This window comes from Callospermophilus lateralis, chromosome 17 (assembly GCF_048772815.1).
Source record: "Callospermophilus lateralis isolate mCalLat2 chromosome 17, mCalLat2.hap1, whole genome shotgun sequence".
NCBI classification, from domain to species: domain Eukaryota; kingdom Metazoa; phylum Chordata; class Mammalia; order Rodentia; family Sciuridae; genus Callospermophilus; species Callospermophilus lateralis.
In genome coordinates this window covers 60,328,241-60,355,911 of record NC_135321.1, presented here as the reverse complement: position 1 = coordinate 60,355,911, position 27,671 = coordinate 60,328,241, and positions in this window count along the sequence as shown.

Below are 27,671 nucleotides of genomic sequence, written 5' to 3'. Positions count from 1 at the left end.
ATATTATAATAATATTCTAATAATTCAATCCTGTATTAAGCCTTTCTGAATTCTTTAGAGTTAAGATTTTTACAAGTACATGTAGCAGAATTATGATAAGGAGACAGTTTCTGCCCATAGAAATGGAGGGGAAAGACTACCTAGCCATATCCAGGGTCTTTCATAGAAACAAGCATATGATAAAATATTATTTATCTATAAAAAATTGAAATATACAATAATGTGGATAAGCCTTGAAAATAATGCTGAGTGAAATAAGCTAATCACAGAAGTATGAATATTATATAATTCCATTTGTAAGAAATGTCTAAAACAGATTCATAGAGTTAAAGAGTGGAATTGTGGTTATCAGAAGCTGGGGTGAGGGGAAAATGAGAAATTGCTAATCAAAGGTCATTGTCATCTATGTAAAAGTTCACGAGATCTACTATAATATGACTATATTTAACAATATTGTATTGTACGCTTAGAAATTAAGATGGTAGTTCTCATGTTTAGTGTTCTTAGTACAATAAAATTTTAACAAAGTAAACATTTTGCCTTCTCATTTTCTTTTGCCTCTGCAGTTCAATAATCTTTTCTTTCATCTCACCGGAATTATCTAATCACCTTGTCGAAATGGAAACCTTCACCTTTCTGAAATATTGATTTTGAGCATCATTTTCCCTTATTTGATTGGATTGACACCACTATTTTTAAATGCAGCACAAATCTCACCATCTCCACCACAACCCACCTATATTTATTCACCACCATGTTACTGCCTGATTTACTGTATAAACTCCACATTGGCTTCTTTGCCTCTGAATTGGTTCCCTTGTTGTTTCAGTTGTCTTTAACAAGAATAACTTAGGCTGTGCCAATTACTTCAATAGACAGTTGTGGAAGGAAAGGGTAAAATCTTTCAATCCCTTCCCTCATATTGTCTCTGTAATCCTCACCTTCGTCTAGACTAATACTTTGAGGAAATGTAATGCTAGAACTTCTGCCTGTTAGTGGTTGTATTGATTTTCTAGGTGCTCTAACAAAATACCAAAAAGTGAGTGGCTTAAAACAGGAGAAATTTACTTCACCGGTAGGGAGGCCAAAAATTTGAAATTAAGGTGTCACTAGAGCAGGTTCTTTCTGAGGACTCTAAGAAAGAATCCTTCCTTGCTTCTTCCTTTTGTCTTGTGGATGCTGGAAATCCTTGGAATTTCTTGACTGTAGCGGAATTACTCTCATCTCTGCTTTTTCACCACATGGTCATCTTCCTTCTGTGTCTGTGCCTCTATCTTCTTTCCTCTTTTCATAAAACTATAATTATTACATTTAAGATCCCACCTTAATGTAACTTAACTGAATCTTTTTTTTTTTTTTTGAGGAGGGTACCAGGGGTTGAACTCAGGGGCACTTGAACACTAAGCCACATCCCAACCCTATTTTGCATTTTATTTAGAGACAGGGTTTCACTGAGTTGCTTAGTGCCTTGCTTTTGCTGAGGCTGGCTTTGAACTTGCAGTCCTCCTGTCTCTTCCTCCCAAGCCACTGGGATTACAGGTGTGTGCCACCACTCCCGGCACTTACATTAATCTCAACTAAAGTAACTATATGCACAAAACTATTTCAAAATAAGATCACACTGTGAATTTCCAGAAGGATATAAATTTTGGGGGATCCTATTTAATTCAATAAATAGTGAATCCTAAGAAAGAAACAAAACATTCATCAACACCAGCTTAGAATCTCAAAGCCTTGGTTTTCGCATCATGACCATTCTGATAAGCATTGCAGTGGAAAATGGTGTACACTACAAGTAAAAACACACATCAAATATTTTATTTACAGAAAGTATTATGAGGTATATAACTTTTGAATTATATTCTCATATGTATAAACAAGTAATAGAATGTAAGATATCCCTGCATGTAAAATTTAGAGTGCATTTCATTATTCTAAATTACATAATTAACTTCTGGTATATTTGAAGAATATCAGTGTTTCACATAATTGGAAATGTTGTGAAGAATATCTCTCACTCTATTACATTTTATAAATAGGAAAACAAGAGTGGGAAATTAGATTGCATGTCCAAGGTAGTCTCATGCACTAAGAAATTAGAATTCAGTTCTTCTTAAGCCCAAGTGAAATGAACAACTAATATAGGAAATCAAATGATCTAAGTGGCTTCTAACCCTCAGCCTTTTGTAGATATTCTACTCTCAGTGGTATCTTAATTTCAGAGGGAGAATTTAGATACTGGGATCAGAAAGGCTGATTTGAATTCAGTTGAGATATCAACTATTCATTTAATAGTCCTCATGTTTCTTAATCTCTATCAGATTTGGTTTCCTCAGCTGTAAAATGAGAACAACAATATTTATCTATAGCATGAATGTAAATGTTATTTGCTTAAAGAAAATAAAAAAAATAAATCAGGGTCCATTTTAGATTTTGAAGTAAAGAAAATTCACTATGTTTGCATGCATACACACACACACACACACACACACACACACGGAGTAACATTGCTAAAAGGTAGAATCAAGCAGAGGCAATGGGGATGATGCCTAGAAACCTTAAATAATAGAAAAATGACAGGATTTGGGGAAAACAGGTTTAGTGCATTTTTTTCTTAAGAGACAAATAGAAAGCAGTATATTCTGAACCTACAAGGTTATTTGCTTATGACATCCTGTAAAATTTTCTCAACAATAGTAGATAGACAATACATATCCATGTTTTATTACACATGAGAAAATTAAGGATCAACCATTTTAAGTAAGTTGCCCAAAGCTCCCAACTGAATTTGAAGTAAAGCTGAATTTTTAAAAAAGTTGTCTTTCTATAGGCAAACGTTTAACTCTATCTTGGAGTTGATAGGAAGAGATTGGACTCTGTAGAGATGCAGAAGCCAGAATTGAAGTGTTAGTGTAAGTTACTCAGAAAGCCCTTTGACACCCAGGCACTGATGGATGACTCAGTAAGTGTATGTTTTAACACCTGGACTTTTCCAGACACCTTCCAAGTTTACCTGCCTCAGCTCTGCCTCTTGATGACTTGATTAAGGAGCTCTCATTCATAAAGCCTTCCAATGAGGAATGTGCACCATGGTTGTAAGTGGTAAGTCCTATCATTGTTTGTATTGGTATTGAGACATGCTGGCAAAATCTCTATCCCTGTGGCTAGGGAAATGGAGGAATAACATAATTAAATCTATTGATTCACACTCTGCATGTCTGTGGGCTTATCATAGGGGGCCACTTTGAGTAGAAGTCATTTGGATTCCGGCTGGATGTTATATATTCCAGTTGCCTATGTTTATTAAGTATTTTCAAGATTATATCTTAACTTAATCCTTTCAGAGCCTTTGGAATTCATTCTAGTTTAGCTTAAAATTCAATGAAACCCAGAAGAAGTTAAAGAAAAAGCCAATGTGTTGTTTTATATATATATATATATATATATATATATATATATATATATATATATACACATATTACAAATTAATAATAATTATTACATATATATATATGATCTGGGGCAAAATCTAGGTAGGAAAGATACATTTAAAATATCTTTGAAAGACATACAAAAATATAAATTTTAGGTGTGATTTATTTCCCATGAATCTGAACAAAGCTTACATGGAAATGCTATAAACTTTCCATGCCTTGGGTGTCTCAGGATATATGGCTAAGTGTATGATAATGTTTTTGGTCTGGCTATCTAAAGTATTGAGGTCTGTATCTACACAATTTAAAGATGACTAATTGACTTACAAACTTATTTAGTCAATGATTTTTTGTATTTGTGTAGGATGCTCAACAAATGATTCTTTTTCAATAGATAATTATTTTAAAGTATTGAACACATGGTTCAAATGAAAGTCTGCTTTTTGATGCCTCCAGTTTTATGTTTCTATGAGTTAATATTTTCAGTTGCATAGAAGAATTTCATGATTTCTCAGACATATGCACAACATAAAAATTCCAAAGAAATAGTGGGAGGTACTTTTGCAAAATGCAATATGCTAGCTTGTAAGGCCAGTCTTAAAATTTGCCTATTTATTTATTTAACAAATATTTGGGGGGTGGTAGGAAGCAGACATTTGTGTGACAGAAGACTTAACCTTGACTACAGGAGTTTCTTCAGATGAGTATAGTGATACTCAGGCATATTCTTGTGATACAATTCATATTGTATCACAAGCTGAAAATAACAGTTACCACATGTTTAGAAATAACAAAATATACTTTAAAAATACTTAAAGAAACTTAAAGGATTAAATGACACATCGGTTTGATATTTTAGTTTTTATATGTCTTGCATACCACCTGTCTCAGTGTCTGAAATGCCACCATACTATTCTTCCATATATATATATATATATATATATATATATATATATATATATATATAATCTTAAAGAGGATTGACATAAGTTTCACATAAGGACAAATACTTCTTCACAAACTAGTATAAGCTGGGACTCAGTGCCCTTTCCCACACCAAACCCTGGAACCACACACAAACACACATAGTCATGATCACTGAGCATACACTAAATAAAGACTTGTCAATATTACAAAATATTTAGTAAACATAAAGGAAATGGAGTAATATCACATTGTAGCAGCCTGTTAGACACGACCTTAATAGAGGGTCAGGATGAACATCATCAGTAAAGGAACAAAACCCATCATGCACCTGTGCAAGGGAAAGGTCCAACAGGTGATGTCCTACCAAGGACTCAGAGCCCAAATCTATGGATATGGGGAAATCAGAAAAAAACCTCAAATTCATGGTTATTTTACAGAATAATTGACCTGTACATTCTATAGTGTTAATGTCATGAAAGTTAAGGAAATTGTTCATGGAGCCATTTCACACTGAACGTAAATAAAGACGCATGGCAGCTATGACAGCTAACTTTAAATTGATTCCTTAAAGTACATTTCTGGATGTTATGGTTTAAGAGATGAAGTAACCCCCCCAAAACTCACGTATGAGACAATGCAAGAAATTTTAGAGATGAAATGATGGGGTTAAAGTAGGTTTAACCTAATCAGTGCATTAATGCTCTGATGGGGATTAAGTGGTGGTCACTGTAGGCAGATAGATTGTGGCTAGAGGAAGTGGGTTCCTGGGGATATGCCTTTGGGGTTTATCATTTGTCCTGGTGAGGGAAACTCTCTCTATTTCCTGGTATCATATCCCTAACTGCTCTCTTCCTCCATAGCTTTTTGCCATAGTGTTCTGCATTCCCTTTTGTCCAAAGCAACAAAGTTGGCCATCTATGGACTAAGACCTCAGAAAATCAGAAATCATGAGCCCCAATATAAAACTTTTTAATTTTTTTGTTTTTATTTTGGACATCCAAATGGTAGAAAATATAGAGCTAATATTAAAGTGAAGCATGGGAAAATTTGATACAGTTTGGCCAAGTAAGTTGTTTTCAAAATTTTCTTTCATTCGCCTGTTCAATACAGGTTACCTTTTTGTTGTGATTATCTTACCCCAACTATTTGACCACTCAGGAAAAATTCTAGGTAGGCAGAATTGATGTATGTTGCATTCCTTCCTTAATTTTATGTCTATTATGTCTTAGGTTTTGGGGCTCAGCCCCATAGTAATATCACAACATCCAAAAAGAAAGGATATAGTCAAAGGCCTTTCAAGGACAGAAACACAAGTGAGCAGATCTGGGTCCACCAAAGAAAACTGGAAAAAGTCTGCATTTCTGGACATTACTTCTGAATAAATAACTAAAATACTAAGTGCTGAGTTTGAATCTCAAATTCACCACTTACTGATAATGGTCCACCAAAGAAAACTGGAAAAAGTCTGCATTTCTGGACATTACTTCTAAATAAATAACTAAAATACTAAGGGCTGAGTTTGAACCTCAAATTCACCACTTACTGATCATTTTACCACCAGGAGCCCAAGTCTGGAAATAATGAGAATTTATAAATTTTATGGGACTGTTATAAAAATGAAAACGATGGTGTATGTGAAAACTTATTTCCATTCATGAAATTTTTATGAATATATGAAAATTGTATATTCTAAGATAATAATAGGCCAACCTAAATCAAGCCCAGTTGAATAACTCTAATTAGAGTGTCTTACCAGTTTGCCTTTCCCGTATATATAACATGTTTATATTTCCTCTTTGCCTAAGGACAGAAAATAGCAGCAGTCAGTTATTGGAAAATGCAGGGAACCACAATTTAGGGATTTTGAATCACATTGTAACCCTTCATAGACAACCATGTTTCAATGAACAAGTGACTCAATCTGTGTAAGTTTTTGTGTCTAAGTGTTAAACAATGATTTCCCCGATGTTTTGCATTCTATTAATATAAATATAATATATATATATATTTTTTTCTGAGTGCACTATCTTTCCCTTCTTCAGAGAAGAACCTTTCACTTCAGTTTTAAGGCATATTTAGTCCACAATGTTATTTAAATGATTGAGTCCTAAAGAAGTTTGAAAGTGATTTTTTTTCCTAAATACATATTGTAGAATTATAGGTCACATACACATACAAAATTTTGGTTTCCACATTACTTCTCTCAAGCATATGAAAACACTCACCACCAGAACAGTTGCAACAGCTTGGCAGGAGCTGGAAGAGAAAAAAAAAAAGATAGAGAAATGACTCATTCTTAATGATTCTTGCCAATGAAGTATTCAAAATGTAGCTAGATAGGGCTCTGGTAACTTGGTCGGAAAGTTTTTGGTGGCCTAAAAAAGGGGTCACTTGGAACTCCATGGATACCAGCTAACAAAAAATAAAAATTCTCATCTCATGCTAAATGCTAACTAGTGAAAAACAACAAAATACATGCACACATATACAGAGTCACAGTTACTAAACAAAGCATTACTGTATAAAATGTACAATACATGCAAAGAATAATTATAAGAGTTCTGAGATAACCACTCTCAACAAGTGTCGTAACTGGGGTGAGAAGAAAAGGATATGCATAGTTGTTCTGGTCAGGTGGGAGAGACATGACTTTTTTTTATCCTCACCTGGCTTGATTCTGCAAGTTCTGACCTATATATGGCAGACACAAAATTCCTAGATTGCTGTCATCCCAGAGGTGTCGAACCTGTTCACCTTCTGCATGTGTGTGTTCTTATAGCCAAATGCAGACTGACACCAAAGGACTCCATTGAATCCTCTGCACATTTAATACCTTAATGTGACTACACATGGTTTTTCTAAATACTCTTAGAGTTCTTGCTTGGGGTCAAGGGTCTGGGTGATTTGAAGGAGGGGGAACTGGAGAAAAGAATAGAAAAACGACCCTGATTATCCACTTGTTGCCCTTTCCCTTGACATTGTCTTGTTTACCTGGCCATAGCTTTGTTCTGCCAGATATGTTTCATTTTCTGCATGACTTCATCTGGATAGGCATTTCAAGCTGTGATTTCCAGATTTGCTCTCCCATTGTAGACCCCTTTATCACTGAAAAAGGAGGCTTTAAAGTTCAAAGTCAGTTAGAATAAGCAATGTCTTAAAAGTTCATATCTTTCTGATCTTTCCTGGTTGTTGGTTGCTTCAAAAAATATCAAATTATTGTACATTGTGTAGTAAATATGTCCAATGGATATTCTTTAAAAATGCACTCAGGAAACCAGTCTTCCAGATCAAAGGTTTGATGGTGAAACCCTTGTTGTTGATGTGAAAAGTTGTTCTGTAAGCAAAACTTCAGCAGCCACAATTCTCCCAGATGGCTGCCAGCTCATTGTTCTTGTCCTCTGATAGTGACTGAGGTGATCTGATTGTTCCTAGATTCTTTGAGGTAACGATTGAATTCTGCTATCCACATGCATTGTGTTTCCCACCACCCCCAGACACCAATATGCCCTAAGATATCTTTGTACACTCTCCCTATTCATTCCTAGGCATGGCTTTAAAACCAATGAGACAATTACATCTTCTATATTAAAGCATACATATTCATCAGTTCTTATTCCTCCAGAATGCTAACCACATTCTGTTCTTGAGAGAATGCCAGTTTCTATGGATCTGAGCTAAATAGATAATAGCTAAATTGTTAAATAAATGTTTTGTGTAATTTAAAATGACACAATAATTTCTGTATTTTAAAGCTTTAATAAAACAAATTAAAGGGCTGGAAATGTGGCTCAAGTGTTAGTGCACTCTCCTGGCATGCGTGCGGCCTGGGTTCAATCCTCAGCACCACATACAAACAAAGATGTTGTGTCCGCCAATAACTAAAAAATAAATATTAAAAAATTCTCTCTCTCTCTCTCTTTCTCCCTTTCTTTAAAAAACATAAATAAAACAAATTAAAGAGAATTTGAAGGTAGAGGCAAAAAGAAAAGTGTTTTTGATTGACTCTATAAAATTAAAACTATGTTTTTTTATGATTTACTTTATTAATTTAAAGACAGTATGTTATATTGGATATAATGTATAGCCAACATAAACATTCACATCATATTATTGTTGCATGTGAAGTTAAGATTCCTGATTGGAAAATAAAATATTTTTTACATGCTAGTATTGCAAGCTAATGTGGGGAAACATAAGGAAACAAGGAAGCACTAAATGAAAATATGACTAAAATAGATAGGGCAAACTTTATAAATGAGAATCTAACATTTTTAAACATATAATTATATAGAAACTGACTACAAGAAATTGCCTATTACAATATCTGAATACTAGGCCATATATTTTCCAAAGCAGTTAAATTAAAATTGTTAAAGTGAAAAGATACTAAGAGCCTCCTCAAAAGTAAATTGTTTCAAAGTACTTACAAGATCATTAACACCTTTATTCCTAAATGTTGGCAAAAATAAAGTGCTGGTAATAAATGGATCTTATGTACCCTTAAAGTAATTTCTAAGAGAAACTCTTAGAAAACATAAAAGCAAATTGACTCTTAGAAAAATTATCATAATGTTCTACAGTGTTCTATACTAAGTCAATTATTTACTTGTTTTGATTTAGTCCCCCCAATGTAAACTCATTAATCATATGCAGCAATAGTGAGAACATTAAATGTTCAGTGGTTTGAAGAAATTGGAGAAGATTTTGTTTTTGTTTTTGCTTTGTTGTCTTTTCTTTTTAAATGTTTTATTATTAAATTAATAGTAAATAGATGTTCTGAGTGCCATTAGGTTTTCCCTCGGGTCTAAATTTTACCCATATAATAGCTTTTCTAAAGTTTCTAAATAAACTTTTCTACCCTATAAAGTTTTCAAGTAAACTTCACAAACCCACTTCACCATGTGTTACTAAGGAAATGTAGTCTCCTTTAGTATTGTCTTAAATGAAACATCATTCTTTTCCTTTTGTTGTGGTATATGTATTTAAAAATGAATTTTAAAACTGTCCTTTTTGCTAGGATACATTACAATAGTTCAAGTTTCCCCTTCCAACTTTCAGAAGTCTAGCCAATTTTTGTGATGTTTGGAGTTCCTTGTTAGAGGGGAAATTCATACCTTTCTGTAATTCATGGGAATAAAAAACTTGCAAATGCAGAAATATAAAACCTCAAAATGGCCTTGATTTATAGTTTTAAAATAACACTTTTGAAGTATCTGCTGGAAAATGGTGGGGGGAGGGGTTCTCACAATCTCGGGGAAGATACTCTTCTCAGACATGAATAAAATTGGGCTCTCAGAATAGAGATATGGAAGATTCTATGATTGGCTCTAATGTTTATTAGGATAGAGCAACCACTAGTTCTAGCACTTTGGTGGCAAAGATCCCTAGGCACTTATTAAGCTTTATGTCTTTGGAGCTACAGCAAAAGAAGATGGATGTCTCTGATTTGTAATGGATGATGGCAGTTAGGACAGTGAACCTCATAGTGAATCTCAATTTTGACCATGTTGGCCAAAGGGAGACTTCCTCTCTTATTCCCCTGTTTCATAAATTCACACAGAATTCCATGGAAGGGAGAAATCCATGAGAAGTCCAGGATATGATAACATTTAAAAGATAAAGAAATGTGACTCTATTTTCCTCACTCAGTGAAGAAAACATACTTCTTACAAAAAACGTAATATATACATAATATTCAAAATACAAAAGTTTTGTTCCTTAAAAAAATTGCATTTGTAGTTTGATGAAGCTCTGAAGTTATTATTCCAAGGTTTGATAGATTTGTTAATGATGGGGAAAATAATACAGTTTTGCTATGTATATATTTATTTCTTTAAATGCTCTCTTCACCCAGTTTTGAGACCCTGGCTAGCAGGCAGTCAGTTCCCTGCCCAATAGTTTTGAGTAGGCTATTACGTTTTCATCCCAACCACCTCTTTTGTCAGGCTATGACTCCATATACCCCAGTCCACATCATCCTAGGGCCAGATGCCAACAACCAGAAATAGTCTGTATGTCTCAGAGCCTGCTGAAATTATATTTATCTAATCCTCAACCTGTGTACCCTACCTTGCCTGTGCCATCAATTGGAAACCACAATAAAATATGTTTGCAAATAGCGCCCATCCTTTTGCCCATGAATTACTGTAGGGTCTCCACATGTGGCTCTTTGTGGTATGACTCTTTTCTTTACAGAAGAACTGTGATTGTACCAAGCTATATGACTATATTTTTTTTATTTGCATCTGGTCTCAACAGATATCACCCTCCATAATGTGTATAAAACAATTTTTTCATGCACTTTCACATTCACCACCAAAGTCCATTTCCATATGCATCTGAAGCTGGGATATTGACAGTAATCTTGTTTTCTAGGCCCTAGGCAGTTTGAAAATAGTTTGTCTTAAAAAAAAATCTTGCTATTAGAAGTTCTTGCTATTTGAGGAAGCCATCCTCCATTTCACCTTATTCAACCAACAGTTTTAGTGCAGTGATGTGTTATCTTCTTCAACCTGGGTGCTACCATCATCCTGGATGACTTCAGAAATCATTTGTATATTCCACACTGTGACATTGCTTCATGTTTGTCATGTGGCCTGGTTACATCTGTTGATATTCTTTTCAATTCATCCTCAACTCCTTGGTCACAAAACATACTTTGATGTGCTCTACTTTCCAAATGAAATTCTGAAGGACAAAATTTCAAATTAAGCCTCACTAACCTAAATGGAATCAAGGTATCAACAAATTTGGTTTCCTCTAATGACTCTGAAAGAAAATCAGTTTCCTTGCTTTAACCAGCTTCTAGAAACAACAGGAGTTCTTGATTTGTGGTACTTTCATTTCCATCTTCCAAGCCTGCCATGTAGCCAGCATTTGACTTTAAAAAGCATACAATACACTTTAAGAACTGAGATACAGGGAAACTCTCTAGTGAGGCCTCAAGTTGGTGAGTGGGTGGTACATTCATGTAACTAATCAAAATAACATAGCAAATCATTACCAAAATTTACTCAAGATAAAATTGACAATATGAATTGTCTTATACATATCAAGGAAATTCAGTTTATTATTAAAAGTTTCAATGAAATCTCCATACCTAGATAGTTTCACTAGTAAATTTTAATAAACATTTTTTCAAAAATCAGGAACAATCCTAAAGAATTTCTCCCAAGAAACAAAAGAGAAAGAAAGGATTCTTAAATTACCTTTGACTAGAATGATCTGACACCAAGGTTAGATGCACACAGACAAACAAAAACATATATGTACCCATAAACATCCAAAAACGACAAAAAGGCCCACCAAAAATTTAAAAAAAAATACGTAAAAACTATAGTTTTATTTTTTTCATGTATGTACACATATTGATCTCCAATAAAATATTAATAAATCCAATTATCAATATTAAAAAATAATAAATCAGTAAAGTCCTGTGATTCACCCTGAGAATGTAAGGCTAGTTCAACCCTTGAAAAATCAATCAGTGCAATCCACTAAATGAACAGAATAAAGAAGAAAAATCACATTAGAATGCTAATTAAGACAGAAAAAAATTGACAAAACTCACCCTACATAGGTGATAAAAATACTCAGCAAATTAGAAATTGAAGGAAACTTTCTTAACATAATGAAGAGCATCTGAAGTAAAATTATAATCAACAACATTTAAAATGATCCTTTAAAAATATGTTTTCTGGGGCTAAGGTTGTGGCTCAGTGGTGGAGTGCTTGCCTAGCATATGTGAGGCCCTGGGTTCGATCCTTAGCATCATATATAAATAAATTAAATAAAGGCCCATTGACAACTTAAAAAAAAAACATATACAAATAAATAAAAAATGTGTTTTCTTTAAAGATCAGGAAAAAGGCAAGGATGCCACTCTTATCATTTATGTTCATCATACTAAATTTCCTAGAATACCATACATTAAGAAGAAAGTATAAAACATACAGATTGCAAAGGAAAAAATCAATTATCTATTCAACAGTAAAATTATATTTTATATAAGAAATTTCATAATACTTATAAAAACTCATTGAAAATCAAAATTAGAAAATAATAACATTCATAATAATTCTAAAGGAGAAAACTGCTTAGGTATCAACCTGAAAGGACATATTTTAATGCTGAGAACTATAAACACTGGTTAAGTTCATCAAAGGATCACTGAATAAGTGGAGGTGCATATACTGTTAACAAATTGGATAAAGTTATACTGTTGGGAAGTTAATTCTCTCTAAATTAATCCATGGATTTAACACAATCTTTTGTAAAAATCCCAGAATTGTTATTTCAGATACAGAAAAGCTGATTCTAAAATGTGTATTGAAATTCAAAAGAATTAGAAAAATCTCAGCTCACAAGAGAAAAGACAACTAACAAATACAAACAACTCAAATAGTTCAAACAACTTTCAGTAGAGTAGAGATAATAGGCTCATTCCACTTGACTTTAGCAATTACTGTAAAGTTATAGTAATCACTTGTAATCCCAGTGGCTGGGGAGGCTGAGGTAGGAGAATCTCAAGTTCAAAGCCAGCCTCAGCAAAAGAAATGCACTAAGCAACTCATTGAGACCCTGTATTTAAATAAAATGCAAAATAGGACTGAAAATGAGGCTCAGTGGTAGCTCAAACAACTTTCAATAGAGTAGAGATAATAGGTTCATGCCACTTGACTTTAGCAATTATTGTAAAGCTATAGTAATCACTTATAATCCCAGCAGCTGGGGAGGCTGAGGCAGGAGAATCTCAAGTTCAAAGCCAGCCTCAGCAAAAGAAATGCATTAAGCAACTCAGTGAGACCCTGTCTCTAAATAAAATACAAAATAGGACTGGAAATGAGGCTCAGTGGTTAAGTGCCCCTCAGTTTAATCCCAAGTAACCCCCCCCCCCCAGAAAAGCTACAGTAATCAAAATAATGTGACTTTGACGAAGGTATAGGTACAGAAATGAATGAAACAGAACAGAGTACAACAATAATCCTGTAACAATATGGCAGATTCCTTTTGATAATGGTGGAAAGCATTGAGAAAGGATAGTTTTCCCAAAAAGGGGTTTGAGAAAACAAGAATTTTATCTGGAAATAAATAAACAGACAAACAAGCCTGCCTCAATTCAAACCTCACACCTTATAGGAATCATGGAACTAAATATAAAATATAAATCTATAAAACTTCTAGAAGTAAGCATATGACAAAGTCTTTGTGACATTTAGTAATATAAATGCCTCTGAGATATGACATCAACAGTCTATGGGGCTGGGGATACAGCTCAGTTGGTAGAGTGCTTGCCTCACATGCACAAGGCCCAAAATAAAAAATAAAAATAAAAAAAATAAAAATTAAAAAAGGCAGTCTATGAAAGAAAAAAATGATAGACTGTACATTACAAAAACTAAAAACATTCTCTATGTGAAAGACATTGTTTAGAGGAATGAAAAGAGGGAAAACATTTGCAAGCAAATACCTGAAATTTGAATGTATCCAGAATACATAAAAATTACCCACCTAAATATTGTGAAGTAATATATTGAAGAGAAATACACAAAATTATTATCAGTAGCAACCTCACAAGTATCTGATATCAATATTAAGAAACCATTCTGTTAAAAATACTTGTAAAATTCAGAATCATACACAATAAAAATGCAAATTTCACTGAACATAAATTTATAAAGTAAAATTTTTAAAAATATCTAAATTCATAAGGAAGAGAAAAAAGATTTCATTTATTCCCAAGATTTCACTTATGTTCCAGGTACATATGAACTAATTTCAATGATTTGTTCATGTCTCATGGTATGTGGCCTTAAGAGTGCTACTGGTATCCTAGGCCAGATGCCTGGCTCTGGTTCTCAAGAGACCAGGTTCACTCCAAATAACCAGACAGGAGACAAGTGGTGAATTCAGGAAAGGTATTAATCCTTCACATGGCCACATGGGGAGAATTGATCAAAATGCTGTCGTCAGGCTGAAACAGTAGCTTTGGGTTTACATAGGAAAAGAACAAAGGCAAGAATCCAGAGGATTTGCACAACTAGCAATCTCAGTCAGGCTGTGGTCTGGCTGACCCTAGGACTGGATCTGCAGAATCTTCTTGGCACCAAGGAAATTGCCCCTACTGAGTGAGAGCAATTTTGATTTATGTGCCAGGATGTTCTTCTATCAGATCTGGTATCCTGGAATTTAAGATACAATGTGGGAAAAATAACTCAGAAAAGAATAGATCAGAAGAGACCAAATGGGGTGAGTTAGGTCAAAAATTGCCTCTTCCCTAAAGGAGGCAATATTTAACTTAGGATCCAAGTCCAAGTGCTAGGTCAACATGTCTGGATCGTGTTTTCACCGACATCATGTGTAAAGAGCTGCCAGGGGGCACATTTTTAGGGACATCCAGAGCATGGCATCCTTTGTAATGACCCTGACTATGAAATTTTTTTCCATAACAAAATAATATCCTCACCTTATTCTGCACACACAAATTGCTTGAAGTAAATAAAGTTTCAGTAATAAGAAACTCCATTAATTTAATTCAAGATCCTAATCTTTACCTGAAATGCCAATTTTGGGAGAGTTAACACTCATTCAAAACTATGGAAATGCTATGCATCTTAAGTAATGTCTGACCTTTTAGGAAATGTATTATGTTTTATTTGTTTATCAAGATAATAAAGATATTACTTATCTACATAAGAAGAACCAAGTATCTTGTTTGAGTAAAATAAGTACATATAGAAGGTGAGTACATAAATTCCACACCTATTCTCTTTGGGTTTGAATTATGTCTCTGCCACTGAAGAGCACTCATTTGGGATGAGTTTCCTGTCATTGACCTTATTTGTAAAAGTAAGAGTTGAAAACTGGCACAGGAAGTAGAAGGTCAGTATGGAAGAAATACTCCTGGTCATTACCTCTACTTTGGAAAGGTTGACAAGACAGGAATGTAAAATGAAAAAAAAAATGGGATTCTCAAGACATTTTTTGCTTTAAGTTGGTTAAACCTCAAAGGAAAACCAAAATTGTATTAAAAATATGAAAATGGTAAGATGAGTAAAATGAAAACATCCATTTGGATAATTATTTTACTAAATGTAATAGAGGATTACAGCATTATTTTATGTACTTTAGGAAAATATTATCTTAGACCATGTTATTATTCAAAATGCATTGAGGTGAATATCCTAAAAGACCTGACATTCTCCTCTCCATAGGGTTTGAACTTACTTGAATAGGACATAAAAGGTGTTTACTTCAGCAGGTAAGAAAACCATAAATCTTTATTAAATGAGATAATCCAGGAATACTGAGGAACCTACAGATTAAGGGAGTGAATGTCACAGAAGAAGGATTTTAGTGGAGGTTTGAGACCAGAAGAGTGAAGCTATGGTAAGAATATGCTCTAATAATAAACTCAGTTCCGGGAGAAGGCTGGGAATAGACTCAAATAGAATAAGCACGTGAACATTTTAGAAGTCAGAAAGGAAACAGATCAGGAAGGTAGTGAAGATAGGAAGGAAAGTCCACCCTTCACCTGGTGCCAGTTTGGACTCCAGGAAGATGATTTTTGTAATTCCTATTAGGATCAGAAATAGCTTCTGGGTATGAGCAACCAGAAAAGCAAAAGTAAGGTAAGTGTATGCCTCAGTGTGAGAATAGTCCCCAAAAGGGAGTGGTATGGGATGGCACATAAAACTGATATGTATCTTCATAAAAGAAATAACCTGTCCTCCAGGGAAAGATTGATAAGCAACCATGGATTGTGATACACTCAGATAGGAAGAAACAAACATTTTTTCCAAGAGTCATATTGAAAAGACATTTTTTTTGTTTTAAGTTGGTTAAACCTCAAAGGAAAACCAAAATTGTATTAAAAATATGTATGGACTCTTATTTCCGTACAGAACATAAAGGATGGTAATTTCGAGGGCATCATCAGAAGGACTCCCAACTGAGTTGGTTTATTTTTAGACAATAAAGGGTAGAACTTCTTTCCTGGGATTTAAAGGCTAGGTTTCACAGAGTGCAGCTATTTCAAACCCACAGCTACCAGGCCTTGAAATTGACACAGTATAATAACACTGTGCTTAGGAACCCAGAGTTCCTATAGATGGGAATGATACCATTGTACCCTTAAATGAGAAACATAAAGAAGATTTTAGTAATTCTGAGCTGCAATTGTTCTGTGATCAAGGGAGTCTGTAGCTATTCTTCTGACAGGGTTTAAACTCATGAAGGTACAGTTCATAGGGTACAGAAAATAACACCTACTTCTCAGTTTGGAAAGGTATAACATACACAATCACAACCCATTATTGGGGAAGTCTAAATGACAGATAATGTCCAAAGGTAGAGCAAAATGCCATCAAGTACAAAGCAATCATCATAAAGCCCTTCTTAAACAAATTGTGTCACTGTGTTTATTTTTATATTTCTCTTATTAGACTACTTATAACTTTATATATGGCCTTTAGGGCTTGGGGATTAAAGAATATTTTAAAGAAAAAAATAACGATTGCTTAGTTTTGGTTTTCAACCCTTTCATGGAAAACTTCTGAAATTAAATGTTCTAGTTAAATAGAAAGACATTTATTTAAGGAAAAGTACTGCTTTCAAAATTTTGAAGTGCCCTAGGGCTCATTCCAGGGATCCTTTATCTCCTCTCCATAGGTAATCTCATCTACTCCCATGGCCTCAAATTCATCTATATGATAATGACTCCAAAACTATATCTCTAGCCTTACCTCTACCCCTATCTCCAAGCTAGTATCTCTAAGGGATGTTTAATATGCATCTCAAATTTATCATGTTCAAAACAGAAATGTTCACTACCTTCCCCATCCCTCATCCTCAATCTCCTCTTTACTAAGTGTGTTTCATCTCCACTAGATAACTAGTCCACAAGCCAGCCAAAACCACTGCTTAAGCTAAGCAAAATGTCTTCCTTGATAACCCACCCCCCCAAAAAAAATCATAAGTAGGACCTGCCGACTCTGCCACAAAATCATAGCTCAGATCTTCCTCACTCATTCCATCTCTGTCTCTGTCAGTGTCATCTCCTGGTCCACTGCCATCTGACTCCTGACTGATCCTCCTGTCCATTTCTGATCTTTCATCTTTCTAAGCAGAGAAAATAAATTTTTAAAATCATAATTTGCATCACATCTCCTCAACATACAACCTGAACAGCTTTTCAGTATATTTTTAATAAAGTCTAAATTTCTCACCCAGGCTTATGAAGACACAGACAACTTGGTCCCGTTTATCTCTGACCATATCTAACAGCATCTAACCAACACACATATAAGCCATAGAATGAATTGATTCTGCTTCTTCAAAATGCCAAACTTGGTCTCACCTGAAGACTCATTACTATCTTCCAGAAATGTTTTTACCACTTATATTTATGTGATCAGTTTCTTCTTATAATTTAGGATTTCTCCATTTTAATGGAGAAAATGGAGAAAACCTCCTGCAGAGGGTTTATCAGTAAATCATAACTTCTAGTTCAACAGGACCATTGCTTTTAATGTTCACTGTTATATATCAAAAGCTTTAAAAAGTGTTGGATCTTAGTAAATATATGGGGGGGGGGGTAAATGACCTTCTGCACTGGGCTGGCTCTACTACTGAAGGTGTCACATGTTGGAAGTAATTAGCTTTTTGTAAGTTGACCTTGGTACAATAATCTCATCTATTTTGGGGGAAAGGGTCAGAGGCAGAGCTGGGGGTATAATGCACAAGGCAAGCATTCTACCACTGAACCACACCCCTGCCCAGTGATCTCATAATTTAAAGAACTTAAAGATTTAAGACTGCAAGATTTTGTAGTCTATAACAATGCTCTAAACTATTCATGATATAAATAACTGGGTTGAAGGAAAGAAAAATGATAGTAAACAGGGGATATCAATGTGCTTACATTTTTAATCTTCCAATTTGATTGGCAATTAGATAATTCTGCTGCTGGGCCATAGGAAATGTTTTAGATATGGTTGTATAATGCAAACCATTAATTTTTAAAAGTTTCTCTTTATTTTGGAAATAAAGATTAGGTTGTTCATTCTGTAACAATTGAACTTATATTAAAACAGCAAAGCATATCTGTTAGGAAGTTTTAAAATGCACTATATGTGAATAGCATGTGGGAAGAGCAGACATGAGCAGGTCTTGCTTAAATTCTACCTTTTCTTCTCAGTAGTGGCATGACTTCAGGGAAAATTTTAACCTTTCTGAACTTCTGTCTCCTCTTATTAAAAATGATAGTTAAATCACAGGATTGTTATAAAATTCTTAAGTAGTTCCCCACACAAGATAGAAACTGAATTATAATCAAGTCTCTTCCTTCTTTTATTTCTTCTTGTTCATTGTGTACACTTCTATTCAAACAAGATGACTTTATTCTTGCTTGCTTAATTGTGCTTTGTGACTTATTATTCCAATTGAGATTCTGTAACTGGGTTGAAGGAGTACTATCACAGTTAGAAGAGTTCTAGATGAAATCTCTTTGGTGCTTTGCTCAGAAATCTTCTAGTACCAGATATTCTCTACTGCATCACCACCACAGGCTGTATTTTCTAGCAAGGAAATGTAAAACTACTTTAAAAGCTAAGGAAGGAATGGACTCCTATACTTATATTTAGTTTCTACCAGGACAAGAAAATAGATAAAAATTATACATAACCATGGAACCCCTTATCTGTAAGAAATCCTATTGTCTTTTGCCCAAAGAGGATGTGAGTTTTCCTAAAATTGATTGCTTCTCTTGTCTTATAATTTCTCTTCTTAAGGCATTCAGCTTTCTCCAATCTATTCTATGTATTGTATTTGCATAAATTTGCTCCTATACCAATCCCCCAGTTCAAGGATTCATTTGCTAACTCCTTAAATTCACTTTTAAAATGATTTTAAAGTTTAAAAATGTCAGTTCTATCAAAGAACCACTTTTTAAAGGACAAATAGAATATTGAATTTAAAATATATAATAGAAATAAAATGGGTAGAAATAACTCACTCTTATTTCCCATGTATGCCCACAAAACATGAGTTACATGGCACAACTAGCTAATGACAAATTGAAGAGTAGAATCAAGTTCTACCAATTCCAACTTAATGTTTTTAATCACCAAATCACTGGATGATCTCTGCTTATGAAGTATAGAATTTCTGCATGTGTAAGTATCACTGTATGTTTAAGGGTGAGAAACCATGGGGCTTTGTATCCTTATCTCACTGCTTTTTGAAGACGTCAACATGCTGCTCTTGGTGAGGGATTGATTGCAGGAGACAGTTCACCCACTGAGTGAGCAACAACAGTTGGGAAATTAGTAAGCTGGAAAAAATTATCATGATCAAGTGTATATACCAATCATTCATTTGAGGTCAGCTATTTAATTTATTATGAAACATTAATATCATCAATAATATTTTGTGCATTCAATTCAACAGATGATTATTTATGGAGCAAAATATGATTAGTACTGTGTCTACCTCTAATAAATGCTTTATAAATGTTGGTTATCATAAATGCTTTAATTTTTGCATCCCATACAATGTATAATAATATTAAAAAAACATTTTTCTCATTTAATTCTTTTTTTCCTTTTTTTATTAATTGCACATGACATTACAATGATCTTGATATATCATAAATTTGAATTAAATGGGATATAATTTCTCACTTTTCTGAGTGTACAATTTGCAGAATCACATTTGTTTTACAGACACATATATACATACAGCAATACTAGTGTCTATTTTATTCTGCTGCCCTTCCTATCCCCTCTTCCCCTCCCCTCTCCTCCCATAACTTCTCTCTACCCAATCTAATATGACACATTTCTTTTTCCCCCCTCAAATCATCATACATGTATTTTTCTCATTTAATTCTATCAGCAATCCATAAAATAATGATTATTAGTAAATTATTATTAATGGTACTATTATTTTTATTGTTAGGGTTGAATCTTTAATATATCTTAAAGGCCATGGGCTTAGTCACCAGCCTGCAGTGCTCTTGGAAGGGTTTGGAACTTTTAAGGAGGTAGGGCCTAGTAGAAGAAAGTTAGGTCATTGTGGGTGTGCCCTTGAAGGAGACATTGAGACTCCATTTGTCTTTTTCCTCTCTCTCAATATGCTTTCCATCTGTCATGAGGTGAAGAGCTTTGTTCCACCATGCATTTCTTGTCACAGACCCAAAACAACAGGGTCAAGTGACTAAGGACTAAAACTTCTGAAACTAGAGCCAAAGTAAATATTTTTTATCCTCTGTTTTGTTTATTTCAGTTATTATGTCCCAGTTTATAAAAAGCAGACTCAGTTATTATTTCATCATTCATATTTTACAAGTGAGAAAACAAAGCAAGGCATAGATACCACCTCTGCCAGTATAAAACAGTAAGAGCTTAATGAGGAGTCAATCAGCTATTTGCATGATAAACCAGTTCAATGCTTCCCTTCACAGTTTTTAGGCAGAAGGTCACAGGGTCCATTTATGAATGCTTCCAGACTCAAAGACCCCAGAATAAACAGAACAGCCTGATAGTGTTTTACTCACTATAGGCTTCAGAAGGGTCTTACTATATTCAGCCCAAATCTGTGATCAAATAACTTCTTCTAAAGTATGGGAAACTCTTTTTCAAGCTCTAAAAATTGTGTAAATCTCTCTTCCCTATGGATAAAATGTTATTACCTGTCTGCTTCTCTTCTTCGGGTTAAATATCTGATTCTTTCAACAATGCCATGTGTGATACAACCTGCAATATGGCATCTGGTTAATTTTCAGAGTGTGCTCACATTTATCAATGTCTGTTTTTATAAGTGGCAGTAGAATTTTATAAAATTCTTGAGTCATGGTCTGGAAATAGCAGGACATAGTGGGACTATTAGTTTCCTTGAATTTGAGCCTATAAAAATCTCATGCCACTTTCAAATTTCAGCCCACGGGTCACCATTCTGATATAAAAATCATCTTCACTGAGTTGGACAGTAGAAGTATAGATATCAATATTTTTATATTCATTCAAATATGTTACTTATCATATATGGAGAAATGGTCCAGCTGTTGGACATATTATGAAAATCAAAACAAGTGGTTCCCTGACCTCTTTAATCTTGTGGAAGCCATATAACAAACAAACAAATAGAAATCCATGAATGATTACAAATTCAGTGGAAGTCAAAAAGCAGAGTATTAGGAGAGTGATTAGTAGGGTTACTTGAGTAATAGTTTAGGTCATCTATGGAGGATAGCTTGAATATCTCTGAATCATTTATATGAACATTTCTGAGTATTTTTGTCTGTTTCAGGTAGTGGAGGTGTTAATAGAGTATAATGAGTGTTTTGTAAAAAGAAAAAAAACAAGTTCTAAAATTCTTGAGTTAGGAAAGTGCTTGACTTTTGAAGAAACTATTTGATATGTATGGAAGGGGTTGAATTATGGGTGAGGAGGCAAGAGAAAGAAGACCTTTGCTTTCTAACACAACTTATATCTGTTTAATTAAGGTATCCTCATTCAGGTAAGCAGCCATGTGCTGTATTTGGAGCCCTTACATGGTCGACTTGGAGCAAGTTGTGGTGACTTGAAATGAAGAAATATTTCTAACCATTTCTCACAACTCTTTCTATTGTTTTAAGAAGCCATTCATTAATACACTGATGAGAATATTGAACACCAATGGCTAAGTGTAAATCTCCATATTTTAATCAAGGAACATCACCTATGTTGAAAATCACTTATTGATGAACATTTTTGGGATCTGGATATGGTTCAAACATTTTGAATAAGCCTAAATTTCTCCCTTTTATATATTTAAAAGAATTCTAAAGAATTTTAAATTTTCATTGTTAAAATGCTAAGTAGAGTAGTTTTTCAAGGTTTTGTGGACATTAAACAATTTTTTTTAAAATCAAAAGATTAAATGTTTGACTATATAAGTTAAACAATGTTATTTTGATTCTCTAGTATAGAACTTGTCAAAATCTTTAGAAGAATGCCCCTCTCCACCTTTTCCACCTCTCCAACTCGTAGATCACCCACAATTCACACATAAATGGAGTATAACTTCTCCATCTTCTGATTATACATGATGTAGAATTACACTGGTCATGTAATCATATATATGCATAAGGTAACTGATTTGCTCTACTATTTTTCTTATTCCCATACCCCCTCCCCTCCCTTCACTCCCCTTTGTCTAATCCAAAGTACCTCTATCCTGCTCCTCTTATTGTGAATTAGCATCCCTATATCAGACAAAACATTTGACTTTTGGTTCTTTGGTATTGGCTTACTTTGCTTAGAATAATGTTCTTCAGTTCCATCCATTTACACTCAAATGTCATAATTTTATTCTTCTATATGGCTGAATAATATTCCATTGTGTATATTTTCTTTACGTATTCATCTGTTGAATGACACTGAGATTTATTCCATAGTTTAGCTATCATGAATTAAGCTGCTATAAATATTGATGTGGCTGTGTCACTGCAATATGCTGATTTTAAGTCCTTTGGGTATAAATAGAGGAGTGGAGTAACTGGGTCAAATGGTGATTCCATTCCATACTGCTTTTCATAGTGGTTGTACCAATTTGCAGTCCGAGCAGTAATGTATAAGTATACGTTTCACCCTACATCTTCACCAATATTTATTGTTGCTTGTATTCTTGGTAATTTCCATTTTGACTGGAGTAAGATGGAATCTCAGTGTAGTTTTGATTTGCATTTCTCTAATTGCTATAGGGATATTGAACATATTTTCAAATATTTGTTGATTGATTGCATTTTTTCTTCTGTGAAGAGACTGTTCAGCTCCTTAACCCATTTATTGATTGTATTATTATTATTATTATTTTGATATTAAGTTTTTGAGTTCTTTATCTATCCTGGAGATTAATGCTCTATCTATATGGGGTATATGTAAAGTTTTTCTCCCATTCTGTGGGCTCTTTCTTCATGTTCTTGATTTTTTGTTTTGCTTTGTTTTTTGTTTTTGTTTTTGTTTTTTGCTGCAAGGAATCTTTTTAGTTTGAATCCATCCCATTTATTGATTCTTGACTTTACTTCTTGCACTTTTGGAGTTTTGTTTAGGAAATTCCTAAACAAATATGGTAAAGATTTGGGCCTATATTTTCTTCTATTAGGCACAGAATCTCTCTTCTAGTGCCTAAATCTTTGATTCACTTTGAGTTGCATTTTGTGCAGGGTTAGAGATAGGGTTTAATTTCATTTTAAGTGCTGATATTTTTCATAATGATGATGAGAATAAACTCTGAGAATTACTTTCAGAACTGCTGGTGACAAGTATCATGGCTCAAAGACAGTGATTGACATAAACAGGAAGGCTTTCAAAATCAGCAAGTGGATTGGTCCCCTCTGTGGTGTGATTTGTAATTCCTTTTCTTCAGCTCTATATTCTACCACTCAAAATACATCCATTTGATACAGAGGACATTTGAGTCACCGAGAGGAGATATTCTTGATTTCAATAAATTATAAAGGTGACCTATTCTACATATTACCAAATAGTACATACTTCAACTTTTGGTTGTTTTCAGTTAATCAAACTACCCACCCAAACCCCTAAGAACGTTTTTATTTTGGGTAAATAATTTTATTCAGTAATTTCTTAAGGGCATGGAGATTTATCCACCCAAATATTTCAGTTCCTTTCAAAATGGCCAAGAAAAATGTATTAGAACTCTTTTCATGGTTTTGTTTGTTTTAGCCTCAAGGAATCACTCTGTAGGAAAGGACCCCTCAATTCAGTGAAATCCTTCAGGGTGATCTTGCAGCCCAGATCCTGTCCAGTTAGTAGAATTACATTGCATTGGGCTACTCATTCTATCCCTCTCCCTCCTTTTTACCTTTCCTTTATTCCTTTCCTTTCTATCTTGTTCCCTTCCTTCCTTCTAACTATATTATTTAATGTTCCAACATAGAGTCCCAATGGGAAAATCAGGAATTCCTAAAAATCTTAGCCACTTAACTGGGGCTAGAACTCTAAGCCCAGCTTCTCTTTCTTGCAAGTAATTTTATTTTGGAAGAAAATGTACTTTTCTCTGTCACCGGAGGAGAGGAACAGTCTTATCTAAATTTCCAGAAGTCACTGGTTCATTGTGAAAATTAATTCATCTCCCCATCCCTGCCAACGGAAAGGCAGATTTGCTAAACTCCCCAACAAATCAGAAGCTATTGCTCAAAAACATTCTCTAAGAACAATCAATGACTATACTGTATATGTGCAGTACTAAAAAGGAACATTCCAAGTATTCTTTTCTGACCACTCCAGATGTGTGCTAGGCTTTGATATGGTTTTTCCTCTATGAAAACTCATATTGAAATTTACCCCCATTGTGAAATGTTATGAGGATTAAAACAATCCATCTACAGTGTTTAGAAGTGGGACTTTTGCAGGGTGTTCAGAATTAGACTAAGTCATCAGGGTGGAGCCCTTGTGATTGAATCCTGGTGTCATTTTAAGAAAAAGAGAGAACATCATAAACACACAATCTCTTGTTACATACCACATGATTCCTTGCACCACCTTGGGGCCAGGTTAGCCAGGAAAAAATCAATAGATGAAGCCCTTGACCTTGGGCCAGAACTATGAGCCAGAATAAACCTCCTTCCTTTACAATTTCCTAGCCTGTGGTATTGTGTTATTAGTGACACAAAATAGACTAAGATAGTTGGCTTTTTGGTGCTCTCTGTCCCTATCTGCTATATGGAGGTCCAGGGTGCATGGACTTTTGAAGGAGTCACCCTTTAACTCTAGGCTTAGGAAGTATCCTGCTGCAGAAATAAATAAATAAATAAATAAATAAATAAATAAATAAAAAGACTAAAGGAGTCATAGATTTATTGTGTAAGAAAAACATCAAGCCTGGAAAGATTATTTCTACAAGTTTAGAAGAAGGGAAGAGAAGGTACAACCAAAGGAATAGCAGGGGCACCAGAGGCAAATTCCTCTCTTTGAAGTCAAACTAAAGACCCATACCAGACTGGGAGTGCGAGTTTATTCTTTCCTCCTTCCTCCTCCTCCTCCTCCTTCTCCTCCTCCTCCTCCTCTTCCTCTTCATTTTCTTCTTATTTTCTGAAAAAACATTTTTCTCAAGATTTAGAATGTTATTTACACAGGTACAAAAGTAATCCTAAAAAGAGATAATTTACTGAATCATGATAACGTTCTACTTATTCCTCAATATTCAGCTTGAAAGACAGAGGCATAATGTTATTAAGATTAGATGTGGATTTTTAAATTAGACAAAATAGGCTCTTCCCAAGTAGGAGTGCAAAATGTTATTCTACTTATCCCTCAGATTCCTTATTTATAAAATGATGATTAGTATACTATAAAATATAATTATATTACTCCTTTTTAAAATTGCTATGATAATTAGATGAAATAATGCATGTGAATAAATGTATATCCAGTAGGCTTCCAATTCTTAGCTGGGTAAATTAGTCAATTTATTTAATTTTTGTGTCTCCTTTTTTTTTTCTCATCTAGTGAGTTTGGATTATTATAGTAACTACCACATGAGGTTATTGGGACCAAAATATGTAAAGCCCATTCAATGTTACCTTGTAAGTGCACATGATGATGAGGAGGAAAAGGACGAGGATATATGACTAGCTTGGAGTAAACATCAATCAAATGTGACCATTGATTTAAATGCTCTATAGATGACTCTTTAGCAAGAAGCTACTTTCTATCATGTATAGTTCATTGACTAATAAACCAGCTGCTAAGCTCACCATCTTGCCCTCTATTTCAAAGTTTCACCCTTTCTTTTCTTCCTTCCTTTGTATTTTCCTTCCTTTCATTCATACTAGGTAAGACTTGGCTATTTGGCACTTATCTTCATAATGCTCATCAGATTATACAAAAAGAGGAACAAAGCAGATAAAGTGGGCTCATAAGAGCTCTGCTTTTAACACGGAGACCTGGGATCCAGTCTGCATTCTGACACTTTCTGTAAAACCTTAGTTTAATTATCAGTTTAATACAATCAAGAACATCTTCATTACTTTGCTTTTCAGACTCAGATCACTGAGGGGAGTATGATAATTTTCTGCCTTTAGGGATCTAGTTGTCTCTTTACCTTATAAATTTTGCTTCTGCTGCCATCTTGTTCCTTCACTCTATGGTATCCATTTCAAATTGAAAAACCTTCTTGACCACATTGTGAGTGTTTCACAAGAACAGAGCCTTTTATACTAGTCCAGTGTTCTATGAGAACACTGACCACTTTGGCTGGGTAGCCTTAGAACTAGTACTCAGTAGTGCTAAAATAGGCAAAATGAGGAGAAGGTTCAGGTGACAAGAACACCCTTTAGATAACTCTCCATTCTGCAGGGGTGATGTGAGAAAACAATTTTATTTGAAGGCAATAATCATAAGATAAATGAAGAAAACTTTAATACTATGTTTCTGGGTCTGCATTTTATTTTAAATATTCCATTGGATTCAAATGTATGATATGTCAAGATCATTGTACTATCATGTGTAACTAATTAAAACAAATAAAAAATATAAAGATGACTAAGACATAGATTTTGTGCTTGAGGAATTCATAGTGTAGTGTGTTAAACAGAAATTGCACACACAAATGAGAAAAAAAAAAGATTGTGACCTGATATAGTAAAGCTATGTATTCCCTGCAAGGCAAACAAAATACCTTATTTTGCATGTGAGTGAAAGTGTACTCTACAGGACACAGTCCTTGAGCCTGAGATTTGGAGGATGAGAAAACATCAGGCGGAAAAATAAGTATAAGAAAGTCATTCTACATCACAAAGACATGCATGAACAAAGGTACAGAAGAAGTGTGGTAGAGCATTGGAGTGTGTAATGTGTGTGTGTGTGTGTGTGTGTGTGTGTGTTGACATACAAGTAGTTCAGTAACACTGAGCTTGTAGAGAGCCTGACAGATGAATTATGTAAGAAAAAAAAAAAGAGGATGAAGAGAGATTTCTCCATCCTAGAGGAGAAGAGCAAGGTTATGATGAAGAGAATTCCTGGATGGGGTACCATGCATTAGAAAAAGGGCCTCTGTCCCTTGAGACTACAAGAAAGAAAGTGAAGAAGGGAGCTCAGGTAGATAAACATTTATGTGAGGTGCAGGGCTTCAGGTCTACTCTTTCTAATGAATTCCATTCATCTTGAAGCAGTGGAGAGGCTCATCTGCTCTGCAGAATGGTATATATTTGGTGGTGAGAAAGTTGAGAAAAATGACAAAGTTTTGGTACCCTCAGTAAAGATACTCAGAATAAAATAATTAGTGTAAAATAACCAAAGTATCTAA